Source organism: Pleurodeles waltl, chromosome 6 (assembly GCF_031143425.1).
Source record: "Pleurodeles waltl isolate 20211129_DDA chromosome 6, aPleWal1.hap1.20221129, whole genome shotgun sequence".
Classification (NCBI taxonomy): Eukaryota; Metazoa; Chordata; class Amphibia; order Caudata; family Salamandridae; genus Pleurodeles; species Pleurodeles waltl.
In genome coordinates this window covers 102,962,044-102,987,073 of record NC_090445.1, presented here as the reverse complement: position 1 = coordinate 102,987,073, position 25,030 = coordinate 102,962,044, and the positions used below count along the sequence as shown (strand labels likewise).

The 25,030-nt window shown below is 46.1% G+C and overlaps 1 long non-coding RNA gene across 1 annotated transcript in view; it reads left to right on the top strand.

The window, feature by feature from the left end:
* LOC138301870 (uncharacterized) overlaps positions 1–25,030 on the top strand; it is a 112,067-nt gene that overhangs the window by 77,633 nt on the left and 9,404 nt on the right. Inside the window, exon 2 of the long non-coding RNA XR_011205133.1 lies at positions 4,613–4,701. This is a non-coding gene — a long non-coding RNA (uncharacterized lncRNA). The remainder of the gene's footprint in view (positions 1–4,612; positions 4,702–25,030) is intronic.

Sequence of the window (25,030 nt, the reverse complement as noted above, 5' to 3'; positions counted from 1 at the left end):
CTCTGACGACCACATACGCTTAGTCTGTTTGGCCTTCTACATGTATGCCCCCCCTCCATGTGATTAAACCACCTTTCATTTGTGCACGATATTCACATTGATTCGTGCATCACCAGCAAGCTACCATATAATGTTTGTTGACTGGTTCCATGCAGTGGTCCCCCTGCACATGTGCTGGCCCCAAAGTACACCACGTCAGTCTTCTGATATTTAAATTACTTAGACTATCTTCAGTGCAATGCAAGGTACCACTGAGATTTTTCAACTAGTTTAGTTGTGTCGTCTTGCTTCCATAGAGCACTTATCCTGTTGAATGTTTTCACCCTCGCTGTCATCTAGCTACGGTATCATTTAGCGTATTTACACCATTGAGTTGACTTGCTTCTGTATTGCGCTCACCGCTTCAAGCATCGCAAAGAGTTTAACAAGAGCCAGGTGTGACAAAAAGGAATTTGGACAGAGTTTGGGTGAAAGCTAGAAACCCCAGGATCCTTCAAAAAAGAGTGTCACTCTTCCTTGAAGACAGGAGTGTATTGAAAACGGTGCACTGGTTTGGAAGACAGCCCCAGATGGTGCATGGATAGAGTGGTTGTTAGGACAGTATGCCTCATGCTTCATAGCTTCATCAGTCCATTGCTGGGGTATTCAGCTGAGGGTGAGGTTGTGCTTCATCTGTATCAAACCTCCTTCACTGATCGTCCTTTTATAGTTTACATGGTGATATCCACTCCACGGCGTGCACTCTGAATACCGACACCCGTATATCGCTGTCGGACAATATGGAGCACAAAATATCGAAAAATTAAATATTGACATAAGTATGAGCTTTCTATATCTATCTCCACATATATGTATCTTTGCAATATATACATCTTCCAGGTGCATACATGTGGATTTAGGAATAGTAAATCTACACTTTCTCATATGTACTCACCTTCCAATATTTTCTCCCTCAATATTCTGTCCTCGATATTCTTGTACCATGATGTTCTGAAGGTTGAAATTCTGTAGTATAATCTCCCTTCATTACAGTGAGGACAGGTAGATTTGAATACCCTTAGTTAGCCCAGCAAAGGAGTGTCAACATTGCCCGCACTGGCCCTTCCATGATGTTAGAAAGGACCAATGCACTGCCCTGTTTAATGTTCTATTTCAGCTTTTCACCTGTTAGGCCTATAGTAGCCAACTCCACATTCAACCTACAGAATTATTTCTAGGACCAGCATAGTGGCAAATACCCCTTTTTAAGTGAATGTGTTTAAAAACCAGCTGCTGTATGAAGCAATTCTAGGCATGGCCTGCATCTTCTAAACGTCTAGTCTACATGTTTTACCAACGCAGCAGTCGTCCATATTTCAGTCCTGGGAATTGTGATCATAGGCAGGCCATTCAGGTGACTCAGTAAGGCAGCTAATGTTCCTGATAGGCTTCACAGATGTGGACACCCTTTGCTTTTCTACAAAGGATATCTATTTTCATCCATTAGATACAAAGCTTTGTGCTTCTCCCAGAGAGTGGGCACATCTGTAGCTTCACAGCATTTGTGTGACAGCAACCAATAGGACCCCCATTGGGAGAATTGAATAAACCCTGTACAGTGTTGTTGAGAAAATGTCATTGTGTCTAAGTTGCTTTCTGTGTAATAAGGAGACCTGTGTTTGAATGTGTGATTCCCAAACTGATCTACCTACCGGCATGTTCATCTCTATTTACCTCATTTCCTTAGTCTGCCATTACGAGAAATTATATAAAAATGTGTGTTTGCTAATAGTGACCCTTGTGAGGTGAATTTATGGCGAATACTTCTTTCTGCAGATATCTCCTCTCATGAGTGTCCCCAGGCATCTGAGCGGATCTGGAGACGTGTCTCCAAGCAGTAGCACTCCAGCACTGCCAAGTGGAGCCACATACCTACAATTGTGGCTCCGCCACCCTGACGTTGACAAGACCAGTCTATATATGCTGCCACATGTTGGGCCTGCATCTGTTTATGTCTTTCAGTTTCCTACCCTATAGAAAAGACAACTTAAGGAAACTGTCCCATTCTCAACATTGTTCTGAGAGTCTGCAGCGCAGTTCCCCGAGGCCAACCTGCTCATCCTCAGTGTTGAAGAATCTGCTCCAGGAGTTTCTGGCTCCATCCACTGATCCCGTCTCAAGTTGAGGCTTTTCAGAAAGCCATTTCAAAAAGCCTATGGCCCCCTTCTCCACCCAGGACTGGCCCTTTCAAACCTGGTGGCTCGGCCCTTGACGCCACGTGACTCTGCATCTTCACAGGCTCCAGCCTCTGCATTGCTTCCTTGGAAGTCACCACAGTCTAAAGCTCTGGTTCTGCTTGCTTTGCAGTTGCAGACCTGTCAACTTCAACAAAAATCTCACTGTGTGAGGAGAGGGGGCGAGGACTTGAAGAGGCCAGAGCCTAGTACCGAGAAACACCTAAGAGGCACTTTTGCTCCCAATCCGGCCCCAAGCCCCCTCCTCTAAAACAGAAACAAAAGCTTGCTGAAGCTTTCGTCAATGTCGTCGGGCGTTTTCACAACCATTGATGAATGTCAGAAGTTGAAAGCCTCTCAAAATAAGATGAAAACCACTGTTCTTATATGACTGTAATACAAGAAAGTCAGAAAGTGCTCCAGAGGAGAAAAAGTGGGATGGCACAAAGACTAAACATACTAACAGCTCTGAATAACAGAAATTCTTAGCAGCAATTGGGAAACTATTATTTTAGGACATCAGTATCAATCTGTATATTTGTCCTCATTGCACAATAATTACTTATGAAGTCCAAGATCTTATGTATCATAGATGTTTCGACCCCTAAGAATCAATTAAAACAGGATTCTTCATCACGACATGATAGGATCCTTCCCATTGAAACATGAGCTGCTAACACAGTGGAATTTTGGAAGCAGTGACACAGTCAACTGATTGTGCCCATCATTAATGATGTAGGGTGTGATGCAATGCTGGGCAAAGTGATCATTCCCTCTTGGCAAACATACAGAACATCAGGAAAGTTCTACCAACAGCCCATAAGCATAGAGCTGCAGAGATACCAAGCAATGTGCTTCCCCTGTCAAGAGAGGCCTTGCATAAAGGAGTCAATACTCATGTACAACATTCTGTTAAACATGTAGGGTGAAGGGGGGCATGCTGGGTGCAGCAAACAATATATTAGAATAGGTGCAGATCATCAGAGCAACATTTTTAGAGGTGATGTAGCATTTTGCAGGCTTCAGCTATTTATTTAAAAAAAAATTAAAAACAAGTTACTACAGCGGCACCTTTGTATTACACATTCTGTATTTTGGTAACCTTTGGGAATGCTGAGTCTCCATACATATTCTAAATCCTGCCCCCACTTTAATCATGGCATGCAATATACTTGAGCAAGGACTGGTTCCAAGGTGTCCTTCATTTCTCTCTTTGTGTTTTAGGGACACTTCTAATTCCCAGATTATTTCCACCCTTGACAAAGGTGTCTGTAAATAGTATTTCAGATTCAGGTTTCTAGCCTGATCTTCTGGCTGGTCTTGGAGTGTTGGTGGAAGTTCTGTCTCTTGCAGGGGCTTCCTGTTTATACCTTGCATCAGGCCCTAATACCCTTCTTTCCTTAGGTGCCATTTTGGGATAGCTTAGTTTTTTGTACTTGAGAAATACAAAACTCTGTATAGAAAGTGGTCTGCTTGTCACATGCAGATACTGATGTGCCTCCATACTTTGCAGTATTAGGAATCGGTGGCTGTATCGGTTTACTCTTTGATTTTGCATGTGTGGAGACTGCTGGACAACCATGTGCATAACTTCTCACTTGCTACATCTAGAATTCTTTTCATTTCTGTCATTTCTTTTGGAGACTCACAGTCAGACAGCTCTGCACGCTTATTGTTGCTAGCAACGCAGACACAGCTCAGGCACAGGAGTCTGATCTGTTATCAGATGAAGAGTTCCTCCATATCTTCTTCAATCCTGTTCCTCTTGTAGGTTTCCTCAGGGCACTGCAGAGCTCTACTCTCCAGTGTGAGGTGGATAGCTTCCTGTATTGTCCTCTGCTACCAACTGGCTAACAGTGCTCTACCAGGCAAGTCTAGGGCCTGTTTCACCAGAAGAAAAACAAATACCTGCATGGTTGATATTTGCATAGCAGCGTCTTGGAGATCTGTGACACCCTTTCAAGGCACTATTGTTTAGACTCTGATGCCAGAGCAAATGATGCAGTTGGACAAGGTGCTTTGGTAAACGTGTTTAGGCAATACAATTGTTGTTGTTAGTCCTTTGGTTCATTGTATTGCCATGCAGATCTAAAGGTCGTGAGTTGTCATGGATTAACTTGCTACTTTATTCTAACATGTATGACTAGCAATGAATACCATAGGCTCCAAGCACTCAAATTTTCAATTACACGTAATTGACCAGCCTCATGGTTGTAAGCCTTCTTGGTGTTTGGAACTATGAGACTAGTCAATGATCTATAATTACAACTTGGAGTGCTCGGAGCATATATTCATGGGTTACTAACCCCTGTTTGCAGGGAGTTGTTTTTTGGGGTTGTAAGGTAGCCAACCATTGCACTTGAGCACCATCATTGATGATACTGATCTTTTCTTAACAGGTTCCCAGATATTGGTGAGCGCCAACTCACTGCCTGGGCTTCCTGAAGGTTTGGATTGACTAGCAAAGAAGATCATTCAACGCAGAAGGGTAAGTTATGTGTAATCACAGTTCTTCACCATGTGAGTCTTCATTGAAGTCATAAATTACCCTCTCGCCTTCCAGGCCTTGTATTGGAAGGATGAACCTACTCCTGTCTGAAAAAACTGAGCATAGCCTGGGAGGCAACTGCCAATATGAGACAAGATGGGATATGGAAGTTTCTTGTGCCTTAAACAAATGTCTTTCAGCTTTTCATAAAGGCTGGTTATCTGGCTATTAATTTTCCCTAATTTACTGCATGTTTTACTCCTGTTTTCTGTAGCCAGCAAAGGAAAGGGTTATACTGCAATGTTAGTTTACAGAAGATCCCAATAACATTTGGAAAAATTAACCTCTAATAGGCTGATATGGTTGTGTCTGCATTTAAAAATGTTAGACTATCACAATTAAAAAAATGTCTTTTATGAGATAAAAGGTATAAGGATTGCTGCACACAGGTAGGGAAATATTCCAAAAGCATGGCTTGGATAATTATTCTATGATGCAGAACTAAGATTAAAAGCAAGTAACTTTCCCATTTTTGGAATTCCACTTAGAGGAGGTGGGAGGGCCATAAAGAACTTTCTTTCAGTTACAAAGAATATAGTTTGCCCTTCTAGTGGATGCTTGCTCAGTCAGATTCCTCACATGAACTTTTCCAAAAGCATCCATGAAAGGTGTGGGTTAAGGGGAATCAGCTACAGAACTAAATTGGAAATGTACAACTGCTCTGCCAAATTGAGGCTGCTGCTGGTCATCAGTATCCCTGCCCGATACGGATGACATCCCTGAAAGAATGTGGCCCTACAGAACTGCTGACTGAGAATACCATGCAAAGTTGCTGGTGCTTCCGCTGTGTCTCTCATGGCGTCTGTTCAAAAGCCCTTGGAGGAAATATGGCACTGCTTCACAGTAAGAGAGAAACATGTAGAGTTTATCTGCTTTTGTATTGCTTTACCCAACTTGGCACCATCCAGACCTAGAAAAAGGTGGTGGTCCAATCTAAATTCTTGTGTTATGTCAATCTTATGGCTGCGTGCCTTGATAGGTTCCAGCCTAGAAATATTTCCTCCTCCTTGGAAGGGCGAGGATGAGGTAAAAAGAAAGTAACAAGAAAACATGGGAGATCATAAATGTAATAGCCTTCTTCTGTACTAAAAAATGACGATGCACAATGTCATGAGGACCGAGAGATGTTGGGTCGATCTGGAAATTTGCAATGGGCTGCCTGATAATGTCCGCTACTCATAGTGGATGAGTGCACGGGGTTGCCCATATAAACTGATATCTCTGGGCCTGAATTGGGTAGGACGATTTGTTCGTCTTAAGACCCTCAAACTCCAGCTTTAAAGGAAGCATAGCCTGGACATGTTTTTACAGAAAGACAGTTCCTCTGCCTCTACCTCTGTATCAAGTGTTTTAAATTGTCCTGAAACAAAATCAACATGTACATTATCAGCTTACTTTGTCTTATGTCTGTTGCCAAGGAACGTGGATGTGGAGTGAAGATTATTAAATCCACGTCCCTATATACATACCTTGATGAGAAGCTGGTAGTCGGTTCTCTGGACACACTATTAATGTAGGGTGACAAAAGGTACTCAGTGGTTGACATACAATAATTTAAAATAGCGCGGTGTGTGCCTTGACAAAATGTTGGTAATACACATATTACTTCTGTAATACACAAATTGTATTTGTGAAACACACAAATAACAAAACAGCAACTTTAACAAAACACAGCACAGCAGGCAAAGTAGCTGCGCTGCACTACGTGAAAGGTGAGAGCAGGAAAGTGCCATATATATATATATAGCACTCTCCTCCTCTCTCCATAGCACTGGTGCACATTCAGGCTGGTGAGCGCCACACATACCTTTGCACTATAGTGCAAGAGTGTCTGTGTGAGTCTAGCATACGTTTTGTAATGGGAGGGTACCCTTCCAGTACAAACTACTATGCTTAGACTAACTTTAAAACTTTTTCAACTTCAGATGTGTGCTATATAGTGCAGCACACATGCGAAGTGTGAGTGGCTAAAGTTAGAAAAAATAAAAGCATTCCTCCTTTTCAATGCCTGCTTCAAAGAGGCATCATTTGTTGATGCAAAACCATGTCTGCTATTGTTAGTAGAAAGGGTTTTGCAACAAAAACCATGGGTGGTTGCATGGGATGCCCATAGAGCACTCCCTTGATGCATTGTAACACAAACCAGCGCTAGGCTGACAGTAGAAACAGGTGTGTTACTCCTGGGATGGGGCGTCCACCTGGGAGAGGTGGAGTTCAAAGGATGATGGTCTCTAGCAGAATTAAGGCTCCACATCACTCTGTGGGAGCTCTGTGTGATTCGTTTGGCATTGAAAGCCTTTTTTTATATTTCCAGCAAGGCAAGGCTTCATGGACACCACCACCACCATGTGGTACTACAACAAACAGGGGTGAGGGGGTGATCATGGACCCTTTGTCAAGAGGCTCTGTGTCTCTGGACATGGCTGGGACATCATGGCATATCTCTGGTGGCTCAACACCTGGTGGTTTCTCTGAATCCCAGGACAGATCACAAATGGCATCTCCACCGGGAGGTGGCACAAGATCTCTTCCAGCAGAGCATTGGTTAGATCTGTTTTCCTTTGCAGAGAACATGCAATGTCAGCAGTTTTGCGTGCTGGAGTTTCCAAGGTGGCTCTTGCCTGCAGACACTTTTAATCTCAAGTGCAGCACAGGCCTCCTGTACACTTTTCCACCCATACCACTCCTGCCCAGAGTTATCAAGAAGAGTAAGAATGACTGTGCCCAAGTCATTCTTGTGGCCTCAGACTGGGCGTGGAAAGTCTGGAACCTGAGCTGCTGAGCATAGCCATTGATCCTCCGATCAGGCTGTCCTTTCAGTCAGCAGGGGAGTGTCCTCCACCGTAACCTGTCCATTCTTCATCTTCTTGCCTTAAGATTGAACAGGGGCAGTTGACAGCTTTCCACCTTACTCATGAAGTCTGTGTTGTCAACTTGCCAGCCAGGTGTCTCTCCACCAAGACGGTATACGCCTGCTATTGTGGCATTGTGTGCAGAAAACAAATTCATCCCCTTTTTCCCCCTCTTGCTCAAGTTCTTCTTTTCATTCTCTTTCTCTTGCCCAGCAGAGCTCTTCTATGGGTAGTCTTAAAGGGTGTCGCTCTGCTATCAAAGCCTTTTTGAGGTTGCCTGACCAGCCATCTCTTTTCAAGTCCCCTTTTTTTCATAGGTTTCTCAAAGTTCTTCTTCATCTTTTTCCTCTTTCGCCAATTATCATGCCTCTGTGGGACCATAATCTTTTATGACATTTTTGATGTCTGCTCCCTTCGAGCCTCTCCATAATTGCACCCACAGGCTTCTTATAATTAAAACAGTCTTCCTTGTGGTGATCACATCTGCCCAAAGAGTGAGCTAGCTTCAGGCCTTGTCATTCAAGTCTCCTTACCTACCATCTATCGTGACTAACTGTTGTTTTGCACAAAAACCTCCTTTCTTCTAAAAGTGGTCACTCCATTTCATGTAGGCCAATCCATCATACTGTCCACTTTTTATGCTCCTCCACATCCCTCTAAAGAACAGAAGTGACTACACCATCTGGACCCCAAAAAAGTGTTGTCGTTCTACCTTGATCTAACAAAAGAGTTCCAGGTGGATGCCCAACTCTTCATTGGGTATGTTGGAGCATAGAAAAGTATGACTGTTCAGAAGCGGACCATCTCCAGTTGGGTCGCACTCTCCATTAAGATCTGCTACACACTGGCCAAAAAGCAATCACCTGAGGGCTTGCATGCTCATTCCACCAGAGCCAAAGCTGCATCCATTGCAGTAGCACTCACAGTTCTCTGGGCATCTTTCCACACTTTAACAAAATACTACTACCTGAACAGTCAGGTGCATAGGGAAGGGCACTTTACTTGTTCGGTCCTGAAGTAGTTCCTTGTCTGAAATTGGTTCACAGACCCACCTCCAGGGATGATATTGCTTGGGTATCTATTCTAAGGTAAGGAATCTGTGGCTAGAAGATTCTATCAGATGAACAAGTTAGTTACCTTTGGTAATGCCTTATCTGATAGTCTATATCTATCTGCTAATTACTTAGCAACCCACCCATCCTCTACTCCATGAAAGCTGATTTTGAGGGACAGGCCTGTTGCCCTCTTAGGGCCTTAGTTTCCCACACCAGTGGTCAGTGTTCTTCAGGGCTCCACGCTTCTGGTGTGAAAAGCAGTCGAAGCTCGCATGGGGAAAAGGGCTGGGGTGGCGCGGCTTGTGGCGGGGGTACAAACAAAAAAAGTAATGATTTTTAAAAAAACATACCTTCCTCGCCGCTGCGCTGCGCCGCTCCTCGGTCCTCACACAGGAGGCACAGGCTCCCAGCCTGCCCTGCGGCCAATCCTAACGTTGCTTTCATGTAGCATGAAAGCAGCATTAGGATTGGATGGAGCGCCGTGGCTGGGCGCTCCGAGGCAGAGTGGGAGCCTCTGCCTACTGCCTCCAACCCGGCAATACAGTGCTGGGTTGGAGAGAGCCCTGTGCGCATGTGTGTTTGACCGGCCAAACATATATGCACAATGAGGGGATGTGCTGTGCACCCCCCCCTTCCGTCCCTGTCACCGTCTGTGGCCCGCCCCTTTTACACTAAAACCATAATAAATATAGTTTATTATGGTTTTATTGTAAATGTTTTGCAGCTGCTGCTGCTGGCAGGGGATGGGGGGGCGGCAACGCTCCTCCGCCATACCAGAGGAGCCGCCACTGGTGAAAAGTCATGAAAAGAAACTGACGCCAGCACGCCTAGGTGACACCTATATTGGTGCAGCCCACGTAACTTCCGGCGCGGACAACACTGATTATGCACGCGGAGCTGAATGATGCCACCTACCAGCACGCAGGGGTACTGCTCACGAAAAATCTTCAGGATCCATCTGATGCCTGGGGGGAATTCTAAGGTAATGAATCTGTGGCTAGATATTGTCTCTGCTAAATTTGGCATTATCAAAGATAAGTAATTTGTTATTTATATTTCCTTGGAATCAAATGGCATTGATTTTACTGCCTAAGGAAGCCATTGGATTTTAGCCAATATAACTGGAAAGCAGTATTGTAAAATGCAAACATTTTTCCAAACTGTTTTAGGGACTAAGCACTCAAGCTCCTTTGGAAAAGGTAGTCAGTGACCCACTTTATACGAGTAGTTTTGGGCTCAAGACTGGTAATACTTATAGGGCAATGTTAGGATTCCGATCCTGACCTGGGAGTGCAGCCCTCTCCTTTCCCCATGGCTGAACTCCTCCAATTTCCTTTCACATCCGCTTTGCAACTTCCAGAGGGTATGGTTGATACTGAGGTCATTATCCACCGCCACCCTCAGACTCCAGGGATCGCATTTTCTTCAGAGAAGAACATTTCAATGGTGGAGAGTCTGGCATGTTGACACAAAGACTGTCCCTCTATGGCCTCTACCAACCATCTGCATCCCCAGCTACCTTAGGGTAGTAGATAGGAGGTGTTAGCCCCTGACCTACCTCCCCCCACTACCCTGGGGCGGGGAACTGGAATGCCCTCTCAGCACCAGAAAGCAAGTTTTGTCCACTCTAAAAAAATAAAAATTGAGTGGAGAGTCTAACATTAGGCTTGTCTCTCTCTGGATGCAGGAGAATCTCAATGAGCACACCTCCCCCTAACTCATTATGCACTGCAAATGTCAAGTACAGATGTAAAGCATTATTTCCTCACACTTAGAAAGAAATGAGCCTCAGAATTCACTGTCAGCAGCAAATGACACATGTACAATGTCACATTCACTGTATTGTGTTCTGAGAGCTAACCAATGCAAGACTATCGCTGGTGATTTGTCACGACAATCTAGGTTCAGTCCAAGTGGAATGATCAGACACCACACTGAACATCCTGAAAACAGAAGTCGCCCCAGAGAAAATGTATAGGTAAAGATATAGGGGGTCATTCTGACCATGGCGGTAATTACCGCCATGGCGGAGGTCGGCGGTAGCACCGCCAACAGGCTGGCGGTGCACCGCGGGTCATTCTGACCGCGGCGGTTCAGCCGCGGCCAGAAACGGAAAGTCGGCGGTGTACCGCCGACTTTCTGCTGCCCGTCTGAATCCTCCACCGCCGCCATGGGGATTCTGACACCCCCTACCGCCATCCTGTTCATGGCGGCTCTCCCGCCATGAACAGGATGGCGGTAGGGGGTGCCGCGGGGCCCCTGGGGGCCCCTGCCGTGCCCATGCCAATGGCATGGGCACGGCAGGGGCCCCCGTAAGAGGGCCCCAAAAAGTATTTCAGTGTCTGCCCAGCAGACACTGAAATACGCGACGGGTGCAACTGCACCCGTCGCACCTTCCCACTCCGCCGGCTCAATTCTGAGCCGGCATCCTAGTGGGAAGGTTGATTTGCCCTGGGCTGGCGGGCGGTCTTTTGGCGGCCGCCCGCCAGCACAGGGCAAATGTCAGAATCACCGCCGCGGTCTTTTGACCGCGGTGCGGTGTTCTGACGGCGGTACCTTGGCGGACGGCCTCCGCCGTCCGCCAAGGTCAGAATGACCCCCATAGTCAGGATTAATTCACTGGGCAGCCATGCTCACTCCAGTTTAATTGTGTCAATTCTTTCAAAATTCATCCAAATTGTCAGACTGCAGACACAATTCAACTAGTGAGGTACTGGTGTTAGAGTGACCAGCAGGTAGAGTCTCTACAACATCAGAAGTGAAGACATGTGAGTGCTTTTCGCCTCTTTCCTCTGCTGAGTTGTACCTTTCACTTGTCAGAGTGTTATTTCAGGATCTGTGCAACAGAGAAGACACAGCAACAGCTTTGGCCAATGGGGCATCGAAGGAGCATTGGTTTCTGTGTCTCCCACCACATTGGGGCTGGCTGCAGTGTTTGGGTCCAGGGTCATCCTGCACCCAGGGACCTCTGCCAAAACCAGTGTGGTGCGGGTTGTGTGGATTTCACAACTTACAAGGAAAGACCTAAAAATATGCTAATAGTTTCAATGGGGGATGGTTGCAGTGTATGGCTAACACCTCTGGAAACATACAAACCACAGACATTTCCAAAAACTTGACTCAGGGAAGCCAAGGACGTGTGGCTTGTGTGGAGCCTCACACTTTTTCTTAGAATGTCTTGCAAATATCGAACTGTGCCTAAACCTCCTCTTACCTACACTGGGGGTGGCTGAAGTATTTGGTCTGAAGATCAGCAGACAGCCCTGCATCCCACCCATCTGACAACTAGATATGTATAGTAATCCAGAGTAACATGGCATGCATGGATTCCACCATTTTCTGACATAGAATTTCTACCAAACTGCAAAATATACAAAAAGAAAACCCAGTTTCTACAAAATAGAGATGCACTGGACTCTAGCAAGGTGCAGATTGCATTGATCCCTCTAAGGTGCCCCAAAATGAAGAGAAAATTCAAAACTAGGTTTAAAAAAATAATTTATTGTTTGTGTTGCTGTAGCTGTAGAATGCGTATAGCTTGCGTTTTGGGCTCTGGAGACACCAGCCCCTAGTGAAATCTACCAAACCCAGCATTTTTGATAACTAGACACTCGGGGGAATTCAAAATTTTTCTTTAGACAGAATGCCCTGTAAATGTCAAACATTTCATATAAAAAATAAACATTTTTATCACATTTATGTGATAGTGTTTTTCTTTACTTTTGACCGAGCCAAAATACACACACTGAAAGGAGTTGAAAAGATTCTCTGAAATGCACTTCTTAATCTGAAGAAGACATTTATCATAACTTTTCACAAGGCTCGTGAAGGAAGGTTTGAATAGCCAAAAGTGTACTTTCAAAATGTGCAACAATGAAGTAAGACCATGTACAAAGACTCTTCAGTCTATAAACAGCAAATATATACATGCAAGGAAACAAACACTTATATTGATATATGTATATATATATATATATATATATATATATATATATATATATTCATACAGAATGCAAAGCAAATAATTTATAAAAAATGCATCACCGTAGGGCCTGTCAGGTGCTTCATCTTTCTCCTGCCAGCAAGCCGATGACCCAGTTCGACTGCAACGAGAAAGAGAGAACTCTTCCCTCACGCGAAATATATCAGGCATTCGACGTCTAAAATCCTGATTGAGGTCTCTGAATCTCCCACTGTCAATCTGGGTCTCTTATATATTTTAAACAAATGAGGAAGGAGCGTCCTGGAAAAGCCCCTCCTGATGTGCAAGAAGTATTAGACAATGCTGGCTATTTTAGGTCAGGTTTGAAAGAAACAGATTGGAACTGGCCAGTTTCCCAAGATGTCTCTCCCAAGCCTAAGCCGTTCCCTGCTGTACCATAAACATCAGTCTAGTATATCCTTGTGCTGACTGACCGACTCCTCCATATTATGTCCTAGCTCTTCGATGAGAAATGAGAACAGGCAGAATAGAAAACACGTTGCATAACATGTTTGTACGGAAAACTACTCGTACCTTTAACGTGGCAGTGAAGCTAAGGCTAAGCTGAATACAAAATGGAGTCTGTAACTTGTGACCACTAATGTGACGGTGGACAGCTAAGCCAAGTACAAAGTGGTGCGACACGAAGTCAGTGGTCAAAATACAAATATCACTACAGATAGAAAACTCTGGAATGTTTGGACAACAGTGTTATACCATTCTGCATTACCATGCTCCTCGTGATATAAACAGTGATCTACATGTGTGGACAAGCCTATAGCCTGGGACAGAAAATGGATCAAATGTTGACCCTGTGGAAACCACATTGACTCTACATTGAGTTCACACAATCTTAGTTTCATCTGTTCCTGTCTGATAATATGGGCCCCTCCACACGCCGGGTACTGTACTAAATTGGTAGGATAGTAGAACTTGTGCAGAGTTTTCTGCTACATAAATATGAGGAAATGCTGATTCTAACTTATTCTGTGTAAGTACTTTCAGTGATCGTTGTTGCTAAAGCAGACTACAGTGCCTCGCCATCGGCCACTGACCAGTGGCTTTGGACAGCGAGGCAGCCATCCACTCTCCAGTTCTACAATACACATCTACAAGGTTCATGGGGCCGAAAAGTAGTAACTGATTGAAGTAACCAAGATCCTTCACAGGACCCCATAAATGAGAATAGCCAACACCCTCTCTGTTGAGTACAGGCTAGGGTACCAGGAGAGCAGCTCTTCTACACCCTTGGGAAGCAATGAAGGACATCAAGAAGGGTTGACAACAGGAGGGTCTGAAGGAACACTTGGACGACCTGGACGAGGTCCCGGGGGCACCTAAACACAAACTTGCATGCAAGTGCGTCAGGGCGAGTACCAGCTTTGCAGCTGGCTGGAAAGTTGCTCACAGAGTTTTTATTCAGAGGAGGATAACAACAATGGCAAAAGGGAATGCATGTAAGTCCCAAACAAGAAAGCATGATACAAAGAGGACACAGAGTGGTGAAATGAGTAGACCAACAAGTGACTTAGAAGGGGCAGTGAATGCTTAGGAGCGATGCCAGCGTTCAAGAAGACAGCAGACTAGAGAAAACCATCTCGGATTGCAGCTAATAAACAAGGGGATAAGCAGGGGGACAAAAAAGAAAACGATTATGACCTTCACTGAATATTTCCCTAGAATACCAAAGGGAAATCCTTTGACGGTCAGCACGGATCTTGCAACAAGCTTACCCATTTTCCAGCTATTGGTAGGATCTAACCCTGTAACACCTCTAGTTGCCTTACCAGCCTCCAGAAGGGAAGTAGGAGAGGACGGGTCTTCCCAGGCTCAAAGCAGGGGGAAGTAACTACAGTACTTCGAGCTGTCCTCTACCTCAATGGACTGTGTTGGCAGCACAATTTACCAAAAACAAACCCAAGACGAACCTGAGGCAGTGAAACTATTGACACAATTGCCACCCCCCAAAGTCAAGAAAGGGGGTGACAATTGTACAAGTGCATACTGACCATATGGAAGAAGCATCAATGAGAAAGGATCTAGCAGACATGAAGGATCAAGAGCTAAAAGGACTCCTGGGAAGCGCACATGTACCAAGGACAGAGGCTCAATATCGAGTCCAAAGCCTGGTTAACAAGAAACATGCAGAGGGCAAGTCACTTTATAACACACAGGACTGCACCACTGCAACAAACTGTGATCTTACAACTAATCAAGACAAACTATTTACATCTATAAACTCTTCCTTGATGGCGGCGATAAACGCACTCGCATGACAGTTGAAAAATTAAAGTTTCAGATGGACACTATGCAAACCCTAGCCCTCATCATACCTGGCCTGGTTAGGAAATTGAACAATATTGATAAAAGTGTTATATCGAATGAATGCCACTGCTCAGTGACTGTAGAAAAACTGTCAACCTTACCAGATGTCCTAGCAACAATGATAATGGATTTGAAAAGCATTAAGCAATCAGGAGCAATAAACATAGGGGCAATAAAAGTCAGCCTTGGGGGACATATGGAAGTCCCAAGGCCAAAAGCAGCTCCCCAACCCCCATTAGGGCAGGGAGAAACAGATTTAGAAAGAAAGCGACCTGAGTTAGAGATTGCCCAACAAAATTCCAAAAAGGCAGCTCCACCACTGACAATTACTCTGCAGTGAGGTAGGATGATATGAAGCCCCCACAGCCAATGAAGATGAGACAGTAAACCATAGCACTAAACCACTAACAAAACGGGCAAAAAAAAGGCTAAACAAAAGGAAAATGACGCAAAGAAACGTCCAGCTAAGAAGGAGCTGTGGGCAACGACCACATGATTCATTAGCACATACAGACGCTACAATGCAAACGGAGGACGCCAACGAAACTGCATTAATTACCCAATATTTGCCAAGAACAAGAGCCACATGAAGGACCAGGAAGTGATGAATCCCAAGGAACCAGCCATATAGGCAATTTGAATTGGTCAGACTCAGTGCTTCAAATGGAAAAATAGAAGTGAAGGTACTCTGTACCAAGAGTACCTGCTTGTTTCTGAGAAGTGCCGGTACTCTCCAATTAAAAGTATTACGTTTTTCTTGAGAAGTGCCGGTACTCTCCCTCTCAAAATAAAAAAGTGCCGGTACTCAGTACCGAACAGTACCGACCCATTTAAAGCACTGGTCAGACTCAGACACGAGTTAAACAACTACCGGACAGTGCAAAATAAAATCCCAGAGACTCAAGCCCAGATCGATGTAAAGACACCCTGAAAATACGGAAGAAGTCCTTCATAAAAATAGTGTCATAAGAGATCCAAAGCAGGAATCAAGGTGTGGGGAACCGCAGATGTGCACACAAGGGAATGTGCCAAAAAGGGAAACAGGGGTTAGCTGCCCAAGATCCACATAGGCTCCAGCAGACAAAAAGGAGGATGGCAGCCCGGTAGAGGAAACAACATCAGATAAAATAATATTCCTGCGGCAGGACATTTCAAGGGGTAAGGAAGATATACTCAGTAGGGGCAATATTTTGAAGGTAATCCACCATAACCCTTCTCTATCAGATGCAACACATAAGGACATCCTCAGCATCCAATCTGAAGGATGTGGCAGGAACAACAGCCAGGAGCACGCAGTAGCCACATGGAAAATGCAAACGGTCGAAAAGGGTTCTCATGGAGAGGGAAAGGTTTGTGGACTGGGACATCCTGGTACAAGAAACAAAGAAAGAGAGGTACCCTCATGTTCTGGAGTCACAAACCAACCCAGACCACCCAAATGAGTGGGGAACAAAGCAAGCCCTGCTAGGGGAGCACCGAGAGTTCAATTAAAATCCAGTAAAAAAAAATCTAAACATACATTATAGGCCGAACGAGGGACAACTTCAAATGAGGACAGTCCTGTCCGGTGGAAAGGGAAGACGAGCATGAGGAGGGCTGGAGCTGGCCAACACTTAACATGGGGGCAGGACTAACAGCTATCCGTAGCACAAACGTTGCCCATCAAGGGCCTAAAAGAAAGACTCTTCCCACTGCACCCAGAAATACATTAAAAAAACACAGCTATCACAGCTAAAAACACGTCCATAAAACTCATATTCTGGACCAGTTAATCCGGGATTTTAACAAGTGAAGGAACCATTAAACAAGCATTTGCAATGCAATGAGTCTCGCGTTTGCTCGAGTTAGAGCTATTAGCGTTGTAAATTCCTAACTGGACTTTTCTTGCCACATGAATTGAAAATGAAAAGTGAAACAGTTGACATCAGCAAGCCGATTCAAAGCACCATGGCCACCATGAACGTGAGAACAAAGGAGAGACACAAAAGGAAAAAGAAGTTTGCTTGCAGTCAATTATCCATGTAACAGGGTCGATGGCCAAGGCGGTAACAAAACTGCCCCAAGGAGGGACAAACGTAAAGCATTTACTAATGATAACAAATGATTTTGAAAGGCAAGCCCATGAACGAGTGATAGTGATGGGTGTGCGTTGGGCGTGGTTAAAAGCCCACAGATAGATCATAACAGGCCTGAGCATTTGTGCGCTCGACCTAAAAAGCAGATATAGGGGGTCATTCTGACCCTGGCGGCCGGTGACCGCCAGGGTCACCGACCACGGGAGCACCGCCAACAGGCTGGCGGTGCTCCCGAGGGCATTCTGACCGCGGCGGTTCAGCCGCGGTCGGAAAGGGTAAACCGGCGGTCTCCCGCTGGTTTACCGCTGCCCCATTGAATCCTCCATGGCGGCGGAGCGCGCTCCGCCGCCATGGGGATTCAGACACCCCCTACCGCCATCCTGTTCATGGCGGGAAACCCGCCATGAACAGGATGGTGGTAGGGGGTGCCGCGGGGCCCCTGGGGGCCCCTGCAGTGCCCATGCCAATGGCATGGGCACTGCAGGGGCCCCCGTAAGAGGGCCCCACAAAGTATTTCAGTGTCTGCTTTGCAGACACTGAAATACGCGACGGGTGCAACTGCACCCGTCGCACCCCTGCAACTACGCTGGCTCAATTCTGAGCCGGTGTCCTCGTTGCAGGGGCATTTCTGCTGGGCCGGCGGGCGCTCTTTCGGAGAGCGCCCGCCGGCCCAGCGGAAATGTTTAAATGGCCGCCGCGGTCTTTTGACCGTGGTGCGGTCATTTCACGGCGGTACCTTGGCGGACGGCCTCCGCCGTCCGTCAAGGTTAAAATCACCCCCATAGTCTGCCTTCAAGAAACCTGGGCAGTAATTCCCACTCACCTGGAGAGATTCTCAGAATTACACAAACCAGCTATCAAACCACACCATTTTGGAAGGCCATTGGGAGGAATATCAAATTACATAAATCACTCAATACAATTAGCCGTTAAAGAAATTAAGGATTGACGATATGCTGCGGTCAGCCACAGTGGAAGGATATCCGGGTAAAAGAGGCAATGTGGCGCTGCTGCTAATAAATGGATATCTCAATGCACTTGGCCTGAAGAAAGTTGAAATAACAAAAATGGTGATAGCTCAGCTGGAAGAGTTACTGTGTGAATAGCCAGCACTGGACACAGTAATAGGTGATATCAATTTACACAACTTCAGTGAAGATATCTTAAATGAAGGGAGACGCACCCTGGCAGAAATGAGACTCAACAACTTTCTGCAAACGTATAACTTTGCCTCTGCAGAGGCATTAGCAACAAAAGATCAACCCAACAAATTTTGTGTTCACTCCTTTAATAACTGCACAACTATTGATTCATTCTTTTTAAGTCCAAACCGCAAAAAAAAAATCCTGTTGGGCTTCATAATGACCCATCGAGAAGCAAGTGCTCATGCTCTGCTCAGAGGCGACCTCAAACTCCAAGGGAGCTCCCGAGAACATATAGTGACAGTTAATCACGCAAAAGGAGTCGAAGATCACAAGCTGGTGAGAAGGATCAAATGGAATGCTAGGCATGCAGCCAAATTAGAGGTTTGGAAGAGCACTCGGGAAGGTCGACTGGCTGAAATTAACACAAGCGCCATAGTTAAAAAACCTGACAGCCACAGTTCCATGGCTGTGGAAATATGGCAAACCCATGTACACCGTCTCTCACCACACCCTTTGTGCAAGACTTCACAGCACTGGCATCTGCGGCAAAGCCCTGGAACGGAACCTCTCCTTCCTCACTGGCTGAACCCAGATGGTCAGGCTCCCACCATTCACACCCAAACCTACAGAGAGCAGTTGTGGCATCCCCCAGGGCTCCTCCCTGAGCCCCACCCTCTTCAACATCTACATGTCCCCGCTAGCAGACATTATCAGAAACCACAGACTCAACATCGTCTCCTATGCTGACGACACTCAGCTGATCCTCTCCCTTAGTGATGAACCTACAGTCGCGAATAACAATTTCCATGATGGGATGAAAGCAGTTGCTGCCTGGATAAAAGAAAGCGGCCTCAAGCTCAACTCCGACAAGACAGAAGTCCTCATTTTGGCACCACCCACTCCGCCTGGGATGACTCGTGGTGACCCGCAGCACTCAGAGCCTCCCCCTCACCGACGGACCACACACATAACCTCAGCATCATCCTTGACTCCTCGCTCTCCATGAACCACCAAGTCAAACCTATCTCGTCCTCCTGCTTCCACACTCTCCGCCTGCTCCAAAAGATCTTCAAGTGGATCGTCGTCGAATCCAGAACAGTCACCCAGGTGCTCGTCAGCAGCAAGCTCGACTACGGCACTGCACTCTATGCCAGTACCTTCCAGAAGCTCTAAAAGAAGTTGCAAAAAATCCAGACTGCCACTGCTAGTCTTATCCTGGACATCTGTTGCCGTAGCCACATCTCCGGGCACCTGAGAGACCTCCACTGGCTCCCGATCAACAAAAGAATCACCTTTAAAGCCCCTCATGCACACCTACAAAGCCCACCAGAACATTGGACCTGCATACTTCAACCACCACCTCGCCTTCCACATGCCTACCAGACAACTCCGATCAGCTCACTTGGCCTGGAAGATCCTTCTTCTGCCTCGCCGTTAAGTCCTGGAACTCTCTCACTCTTAATCTCAGACAATCTCCTTCTCTGCCTCAATTCAGGAAGGACCTAAAGTCCTGGCTCTTTGACTGAACTGGCCATCCAGTCCCTCGACTGAGCTGCAGTCTGTTTCAGGAGTTCGTTCTCAGGATTTGGAGTTGTAGAGGCCCAAGGTCCAAAGTACTACCAGCAATTCGTCAGGAGGTGCCCGGGCTTCACCAGGAGCAGGGTGCTGGTGAGGTTGTAGCTGGGAGCACTACTGTGAAGGGGGGCACCTGGAATCAGCCTGCAAAGGGGGACTTGGGGACAAGTCTGAGAGCTCCCAAACAGGGGCTTAGGTCACAAGAAATCTTGGAGCAAGGGTACACAGCTAGTTCTTTGGGATCCGGGCAAGGCGGCTCGGATGTCGAGTGAATATGGCGGCTCAGCTGGTGCACAAAGAGGCTCCTCGCAGGTAGGGGCCAACAGCTGGCAGGCGCAAAATCAAGACTGCTGGGCCACTCCTAAAGTGGGTGCAGTGGTGCTGACGTCCCCCAATGGCTGCTTTATCTCGGTGCAGTAAGAGTCCGGAATGGACTCTCACTGTTGGTGTTTCTGCTGCACAGCTCCGGTAGGTCCTGGTGCCTTTACACTTGGTGGGGAGACAGATCTGGTTCTCCAGAGCACAAGTACCTTCTCCTGGTTGTCTGTGGTATCGGTTGGGCTGGAGAGCTTCAAGATAGTGGACTGTACTCTGCTTCTTGATGCCTGCAGTCTGCAGGGCAATAGCTCCTCAACTCCAAAGATGACTGGCTGCAATTTTCGAGATGCTGGCAGGCTACCCGAGGCTTTGGTAGTTCTCCTGCTTTGCAGGGTGAGTGACTCTGTCATGTCTTTTGGGGTGACTACACCCTCTATATGACCACTTCCCCTAGTAGGTGGGCATAACCCTGACCCTAGAATACTAATTCCATCCAAAATAAGATGGAGGAATTTGAAAAGTGGTGTCCACATCAGCTGGTCCACCTTAGGAGTGGGACTGGCATGATGTGGGCACACCTCCTAATCTTACTAATTTTCCTGCCTGTCTTGCCACCAAGAAGTGGGGTCAGGACAGGGGGGGTCTGCTCCACCATCTGGAGAAACCTGGGGTGCATAACAAAGACGTCTGGTCCTTTAAAGCTTCCCGCCCTAGAATGTCCATCCTGCCTGGAAGAGGTGATAACACCTCCTCCCAGAGCAGGCTTTTGTTCCTGGCCTCTGAGAGCGCTGTCTTTCACCTCAGGAGGTCAGAAATCTGTCTAGGGTGGATGTGCTGGTTCAGATAAGTCAGTCAGACTACACACTAGCAGTCAGGTTTCCAGGGGGTACCTCTAAGATGCCCTCTAAGTGCATGTATTAATAAATCCAATACTGTAATCAGTGAGGGTTTATCAATACGAGATGTTTGATACCAAACATCCCTAGTTTCAGTGAAGCCATCATATAGCTGGGGAACTTGTATTGATCAGTGTCCAGTACATGCATCTTAAATGTCTTCCCTGTTCACTTAGTATGTCTAAGAATCAACAAAGACATAGCAGGGGCATATCTGCTCATGCAGATATGCCCTCACCTGTGATATAATGCACCCTGCCTTATTGCTGGAAGGCTTTCCATTGGGGTGACTTGGCAGGGACTTTGCACACAGGGGTTTGTGGCAGGTTATATTCTCACTTTTGTCTGCACCAAGACACGCAGCCTGTGATGGCAGCACTGTGTGCGTTTGGTGAAGGGTCCCTGAGGGTGGCACAATTCGTGCTGCAGCCCTTATGGACCTTCTTTAGTACCCCAGGCACCAGGGGTAACATTTACAGGGACTTACAGAGGGTGCTAAAGATTTTGCCAATTTTAGAAAACGACTGTACAATTTTGGGAAAGAGACCAGGCACTGGGTACCTGCTTCGCAGGAACCCAGTGCACTTTCAGTCGAAATCACATCAGATACCAGGCAAAAAGTGGGGGCTAACAATGCCAAAAAGGGTGCTTTCCTACAATGTGTATAACGTTAAACTGACACGAACCACCCTGAAAGAAGCCATGTGGCAATATGCCAACCAAGACAAAAAAATACTAACTTGGAATAACTCTGCCACTCATTCTGTGCTGTTGAGCGTAGGCCTAGCATTTTACTCTAAAGATTTCCACATGCTTAAGATGGTTGTCATTATTCTTCACTTTGTCTAAAAATTGTTGATTCTCATTTTGTTTAACTGACACGAAAGCATTTACGAAAGTGCATACCATATCTCAGGTACTAGTTTTATCAGTCATTACTCTGCATGAAGGATGTGATATTTTGTTTAGCTGTATGAGGGAGGCTCTGTACTTTATCTCGCAAATCCCCATTGTACCAAGCCACTTGGTGATGATCACCGCCACTTATGAAAATACAATTTATTTGGAATGATATGCCACCCATCTCGATTTGATGCAGGCAGACTTTTGACTTTATCCTGCTCATTTGCAGATTTTAAGGTGGTATTTGTTGTTTCTTCTCTCTGTCTAAAACCGCAGATTCTGATGTGTTCATAATGATATGAAAGCTATCATAACACGTTGTGGTGTTTCTCTGTTGATATCATTTTAGTCACATGTATGCTTTCATACTTGCATATTCGAAACACACAATCTGTCCGAAAGTACTGCAGCACGCCTATTGTACAAGTTTTCTTATACTTTTTATTATTACTATTTTTCAATGAGATTGTACTGATTGAAGAATTGTAATAGTTTTCATTATTCTTGTAATACAAATGCATTCTTTCATTCAGACTAGATTTTCCAACTTGATCCAACTCACCCTGCTATCTAGAGACAGCATTTCTGCTCCATAAAGTGACTCTGGTATTAGTTTGGTGGTAAAATTGTTTTTTTCTGTCTTTAATGGTTCTTTAGACAAACCCCAAACCGTGAATCAAAGCTTTTAAGGGCATTAGTTGTAGGCACGAGATAGGTTTTTAAACCCTTAAATACATGTCTCATTTTAAATTATCAGCAAAATGCAAGCCTAACTGCTTATAGATCCTTACTTGCTCTTATGTTCTTAGGTGTCTCAGAAAAAAATCATAGTCTTTGTAATGCCAATGTTTACTATTAGATTCCTGGACTTGTAATATTCTCCCAACATGTTAAGTTTTGTTTGGAGACCTATTGGCGTATAGTCCATTGAAATTAAATCACCCATGTGCATTTATCATGGGACATGTGATTCACCAATTTTGGGGGAGAACGAATTATTCTTAGCAAGTTCTTCTGGGAGATCAGAAATAAAAAAGGATGAATAACAAAAGGAGCTAAAACACATTCTTGACACAAGTCATTTTGTGCTGGGTTTATTCTAGACAGATTTCTAAAACCTAAACATAAATCTATCTGGATCCAGTTGTTAAAATGAAACTGTTGAGTCATGGTTAGAAGTGCTGATGGGATGTTTAAAAATTGCAGTTTTTTACCAAAGGGACTCCCTGTCGACCAAATCACAAGCGGCCTGCAATCCAAGAAGCAACAGCATAATTTGCCCGCCGACTTTGCAGATTCCGTTGCTGCCACCTATAGAATTATACAGTGATCGATTGTCGAATAGTTGGGCCAAAAGCCTCCTTGTCCTCCAGGAATAATTCCTGGGGAGAAAGCCCATTTTTCAAAATGTAAAAGGATGTTTTTTGCATTGATCCTAAATGACAAATCTTATAATGATATTAATCTGTAATTCCCTGTAACAGACATTCCCATATTTATGGATCTGTTTAATGACTGGTCCCTGCTATCAGCCGTGCACAATGTCTGCTACGGGCACTCATTTGTAAAAAGGACCGAGTAAATATGCCCACCAAAGGGGATTGGTCTACATAGCAGTGCTGGTGTCCATCCGGGCCACCTGCTCGAGACGCTTTCAGACTGCCAATCACTTCTGCAATGAGACTAGATTCCAGTAGTGATGCTAAAGTGGCAGCCTCCTCCGGATCAATCAATCAATCAATCAAAAAAATGTATAGAGCGCGCTACTCACCTGTGAGGGTCTAAAGGCGCTTGGGGTGGGGTTGAATGGGGGGGGGGCAGGGAGGGTCACTGTTTGAACAACCATGTCTTGAGGCTCTTTCTGAAGAGCAGGAGGTCTTTGGTTTTGCAGAGGTTGGTGGGGAGGGAGTTCCAGATTTTGGGGGCGAGGTAGGAGAAGGACCTGCCTCCTGTGGTGGTGCGTTGGATGCGGGGGACTGTGGCTAGGGCGAGGTCGGCTGATCGGAGCTTACGGGTGGGAGTGTGGAAGTTCACTCTGTCGTTGAGGTAGGGTGGGCCGGTGTTGTGGAGGGATTTGTGTGCGTGGATGAGGATCTTGAATGTGATTCTCTTATCTATGGGGAGCCAGTGAAGGGATTTGAGGTGTGGTGAGATTCGTTTGTGGCGGGGAGGCCAAGGACGAGGCGTGCGGCTGTGTTCTGGATTCTCTGGAGTTTGAGTTTGAGTATGGTGCCGGCGTAGAGGGCGTTACCGTAGTCTAGTCTGCTGCTGATGAGTGCATGGGTGACTGTCTTCCTGGTCTCTGGGGGAATCCGTTTGAAGGATTTTTTTTTAGAGTGCGGAGTGTGTGGAAGCAGGAGGAGGTTAGAGCATTGATTTGCTGTGTGATGGAGAGGGAGGGGTCCAGGATGATGCCGAGGTTGCGTGTGTGGTTTGCGGGGGTGGGTGCGGGACCTAGGGCGGTGGGCCACCAGGAGTCGTCCCATATGGTTTTGTTGGGGCCGAAGATGATGATTTCGGTTTTGTTGGAGTTAAGCTTGAGGTGGTTAGCTGTCATCCAGTTGGCGGTGTCGAGGAGAGCAGCGTGTAGGTTGGTTTTGGCGGTGGTGGGGTTGCGGGTGAGGGAGAGGATGAGTTGGGTGTCATCTGCGTACAAGAGGATAGTGATTTTGTGTGATAGGAGGATGTTGGCAAGGGGGATCATGTAAATGTTGAAGAGTGTGGGGCTGAGGGAGGACCCTTGGGGGACTCAGCAGATGATCTTGGTAGCAGTGGAGTGGAAAGGTGGAAGGCGGACTCTCTGGGTCCGGTCGGTGAGGAAGGAGCTGAGCCAGTCTAGGGCCTTGTGGCAAATTCCTATGTTGTGGAGGCGTGTGTGGAGTGTGTGGTGGCAGACAGTGTCAAAGGCTGCAGAGAGGTCTAGGAGGATGAGTGTGACGGTCTCGCCTTTGTCGACTTTGGTCCTGATGTCGTCAGTGCATCCGATGTGGGTGGTTTCCGTGCTGTGGTTCTTGTGGAACCCGGATTGTGAGGGGTCAAGAGTGTTGTTTTCTTCGAGGAAGTGGGATAGGCGGGCGTTGACTAGTTTCTCTGCAACCTTGGCGGGAAAAGGGAGGAGGGAGATGGGGCGATAGTTGGTGAGG